Raw genomic sequence first — 4561 nt, 5'->3', positions numbered from 1 at the left:
ATCACTCATATAATTAGATGCCACAATCAATAATACACGACACATTTAAATCACAGCACAATTTATACACAAAAATTTTCTACTGCACAAATTTCTTGATTTACGGTAATTTATGGGAAGCATGAATACCCATGAAGCTAACAGATAACATTACAAAACCAAGGTACAGTACATGTAGAAAGAGCTGGAGCAATAAAGAGGCAAGTGCTCCACAAAGTAACCTGATCATGTGACAGTCATGTGACTAGGTGTCATGTGATTACAATATACATGTACATGTGCACGTACCTTGATAAGTGATTCCTGTTCTGTGGTCTCCACCTAACTCTAGCTACAGAATAAAGTGCATTGACTGAGTATGATTCTTTAGTACGCTGCTGAGCTGTCTGTGTATCATATACCTGTACAATAGATAGGAATTGAAAAATTGAAGTCAGAATCAGCTCAAATGTTCTACATTGCATAAAGACATCAATATGCATAAGAAATTGTAATAAAAATGGGGTAATTTTGAAGCCATTTTTTGAAAAATACCCGAGGCTTATATACTTATGTGGGTATTTTTCACAATAATTGGAATTGCTTTAAATGGCCGTAACTTGAAAAATTGAAGTCAGAATCAGCTCAAACTTTCTATACAGCATAAGGACATCAATATGTATCAGAAAATATAATAAAAATTGGGGATGTTTTCGGAGTCATTTTTTAGAAAAAACCATGGGCTAAAGAACATAAAAATTAAAAAAAAAACAAGATGAAGTAGGATTCCGAATGACCAACGAAAATACAAAATGAAAATCCTACTCTCGTGACGCAAATTCTACTCTACATTGCAAGGTGAATCATAAGTTTTACATAAGAACATTAAAAGTACAATGTAGAGTAGAATTTGTGTCACGAGAGTAGGATTTTCATTTTGTATTTTCGTTTTTGTAAATTGTTTTTGTTGCGTGGAAGGGATGCAGATAAGTAGTAGCTGAATTTAATCTGGCTGTTCTAGCTGCATAATTGCGGTCAAAGGTATGTCATTGAGTTTATACAGGGACATCCAAAAAGGCTAAGGCCTTATCATTTTGACCCGATCTTTTTATCTAAAGGACGGGAAGGACCTAGCGATTCTAATGGTGCAAACAAAATTTCTAAATTCTATGTTTATCAAAAGTTATAACAAAAAATCAATAGGTCAGGTGAAACTGAATAGACTTTAGTAACGCTACCGCGTTACTAATAGTACAGGGGCTTTGACCCAGTTTTTGAGAAACTTTAAAAATTCATAAAAAATCCAAACCTGATTGGACTTAGCTCAAACTTTCTATGCAACATAAGTACATGTATATGCATTAAGCCCTCCATACACTGGGCAACATGTTGCTAGCAACTTCCGTGGTCACTTTGATCTTGTGTCTAAGAATAGAATTCTGTTCTATTTTGGAACAAGATGATTACAAGATCAAAGTAACCACAGAAGTTGCTAGCAACATGTTGCCTAGTGTATGGAGGCCTTTAGGAAAAATATAAAAATGAAGAATTCTTTAGTTGCCATTTTTGGTAAAATTTGGCCAACGACCATGTACTATAGCACAGGAACTTTGGCCCAATATCTGAGAAACTTTAAAAATTTGTAAAAAATCTAAACTTTATCGGACTTAGCTCAAACTTTCTACACAACATAAGTACATGTATCTTCATCAGAAAATGTAATAAAAATGGAGAATTTTCTCCTTGTCATTTTTGATGAAATTTGGCCAATGACCATGTACTATAGTACAGGGACTTTGACCCAGTTTTTGTAAAAAATCCAAACTTGATTGGACTTAGCTCAAACTTTCTATGCAACATAAGTACATGTATATGCATTAGGAAAAAATATAAAAAAGAAGAATTCTTTTGATGCCATTTTTGATGAAGTTTGGCTAACGACCATGTACTATATACTACAGGAACTTTGGACCAATTTCTGAAAAACTTTTAAAATTCGCAAAAAATCCAAAATAGTCAACATAAGAACATGTGCATGTATATGCATCAGATAATTTTTTTTCTAGTATTATACAATATTCAATGAAATATCACCCTTCAAAATCATGGAAAAAAAACTCTAATTTCTATTACAATTACTACTAATACTACTGCCACATTTCTGGTACACAGTATGATTGTCCTTCACTCACCACACAGAGCAGATATTAAGTCTACTCTCACATTTCTGACACATTATATTAGCAGGTGGGATGGGCTTATTACATCGACCACACCCAATATTATACAGTGTTGAACTCTATAGTATGAGAAAATAAGCTTTAATAATATAGTACTCATATAATTTCTACCTGACTAATTTCTTTTATTTGCTTAAGAGGACAGTTCTTGGTAATATAAACAGCTCATTTAATAACTGATAATATTGTGTCAATAAGTCTAATAAAAACATAAAAGCATTATACATTAGATCAAGAGTACATAATACTAAATAAAGAGAGTATTGAACGGCCCTATACAAGCTGCTGATCAACAGATCAACAGACAAAATGACTGATAGTCAGACCACCAGGCTACTAATAGTCCTTTCCCACACTTTTAATAACAACACTTTAATAGACTTTAATAATGTATTTAATAACAACACTTTCCTTTTCCATGCACAATTATACATGTGCATGTACAGTATTATACATGTGTGTCACTGTGCATGTACATGCACATGTATGTGTGTACCTGTGACTGCTGCCAATATCAAATTCAGGTACTTCAAGTGAATGACTAGCAATTTTCTTGTCGTAATTGAAAAGGTTCTTTAGGTAACTACTCAATACATAAATATTATCCGAATAATCAGCTACTCACCTCAAGCTCCTGGTGGGTGTGACTAGCACTTTCATTGGTACTACTGTCTGAATCATTCTCATTATATTCAAAAAATTCTAAAACTAACTAAAGGGAAGAGTAAAAGGCTAGTAAATATTAAGGTGCTTCCTTCTCTCTTTCTCTCCACTATTCTCAGTTGTACTAATGAAGTTTTAATAACTGCTGCCACTTCAGACTTCAGATTGACAAAAACATCACCAAATTAACAATTGTAACAAAAACATTGTAACAAAAACATTGCCTTTAAATTTATAAACAATTGTATTTGTTGATAAATACAAATAGATGTTTTTGTCAATCTGCATTCCTTAATAACTGGTATACATAGCCCCACCCACCATACTATAAAATCAAATTGCATTAGCTGTTGAAGGAGTGTTTTAGTAGAAACATTTAGGAGAACAGTGTGTGTGGCAGTAACTAGTGCGTGTAACCTTAGAAGCAAGTTTTATTACAACTGCAGAACATGGCTGAAAGAAATTTATCATTAGGAGTTGAACAGGATCCTCAAGATGATAATAGTAAGGCAACTTATGCATTCAACAAAGAACAACATGTCTATGATTTAGCACCTTTTACTGCATTGCCTCTATGCAATCATAACTACTTAAGAGAAAACCTATAGCATGCAGAATGGATAAATTGTATAGTGTGGTCCAAAATTGAGAAACAAGCAAAACTTTTTTTAATGGGTACAGTTAGAAAAACAATACAGCAATCAATTTGTTGAAAAAATTAATCAATTAGCCACACAGGCTTCCATTAAATAACTAATTGATTATTTATTGCAGCCTTAGAAACCAATGTACAACTGAATCTACACTAGTTTTACATGAAAATTCTATTGTTGAACTTAACAATCTCTTTGTGTAGAATTGTGCTTCTAATTTTATGACAGCATAATAAATGTAAGGTAACTGTTCAAATAAGAAAATTTGTCAAAAACAAATGACAATCTGTATGATTGGGATAATGCATGGTACAGTTAAGGAGCAAATTTCAGTTATTAGAATTAGGCATTTTGAAAACAGTGGATAAGAATTGTCAAAACTAGAGTTCTTAAAAGTATATTTAAGAACAGTGACAGGAGCATAATCAACTAAATCATACAAGAGCTAGTATCACTAAACAGGATATCAATAAAAAATACAATGTACATGTGTTATTGTTACTTATTTGGTACATTATTTGGTACAACTACTTAATAACAATTTCAATAAAAAACAACTAATTAGAATATACATGTGTTATTGTTACTTATTTGGTGCAACTGCTTAATAACAATTTCAATAAAAAACAACTAATTACAGTGTACATGTGTTATTGTTACTTATTTAGCACAACTGCTTAATAACAATTTCAATAAAGGACAACTAACATGTGTTATTGTTACTTATTTGGTAGGACTTTTAAGTTTCATTACTTTAAGTTTCAGTTTCATTACTTACACTTTCATTACTTACACATTCACTTTCATTACTTCAAGTTTCATTACTTACATTCAATGAAAAATTTCCAGAGCTAATTAATATTCATGATGGGCATGGTCAATTAAATACTACGATTATTACTTTAATTAAGCTAAGATGTGCACTTCAGTGTCTTTTCTTCATTAGTAGTAGTACTGGCCTTGGGAAGACATTCAAACAGACTCAGCAGAGTTTCTTAGCCATTTTCAACTCAATTACTTTAATAA

At 32.0% G+C, this 4561-nt stretch overlaps 1 long non-coding RNA gene across 2 annotated transcripts in view; it reads right to left on the bottom strand.

The window, feature by feature from the left end:
• Positions 1–294: 294 nt before the first annotated feature.
• Positions 295–4561, bottom strand: part of LOC109589522 (uncharacterized) — a 4658-nt gene continuing 391 nt past the window's right edge. Inside the window, exons 1-5 of one of the 2 annotated variants that reach the window (XR_002188751.1) lie at positions 2845–2931; positions 2716–2802; positions 2331–2418; positions 2172–2278; positions 295–401 (exon numbers count right to left, since the gene is read on the bottom strand). This is a non-coding gene — a long non-coding RNA (uncharacterized LOC109589522). Of the gene's footprint in view, positions 402–2171; positions 2279–2330; positions 2419–2715; positions 2803–2844; positions 2932–4561 lie in introns of those variants that run through there. The other variant, XR_002188750.1, reaches the window with a different exon arrangement.

The sequence above is a fragment of the Amphimedon queenslandica genome, unplaced genomic scaffold (genome assembly GCF_000090795.2).
Source record: "Amphimedon queenslandica unplaced genomic scaffold, v1.1 AMPQUscaffold_11221, whole genome shotgun sequence".
Taxonomy (NCBI): Eukaryota; Metazoa; Porifera; class Demospongiae; order Haplosclerida; family Niphatidae; genus Amphimedon; species Amphimedon queenslandica.
This window is presented reverse-complemented; position numbering and strand designations above follow the sequence as displayed.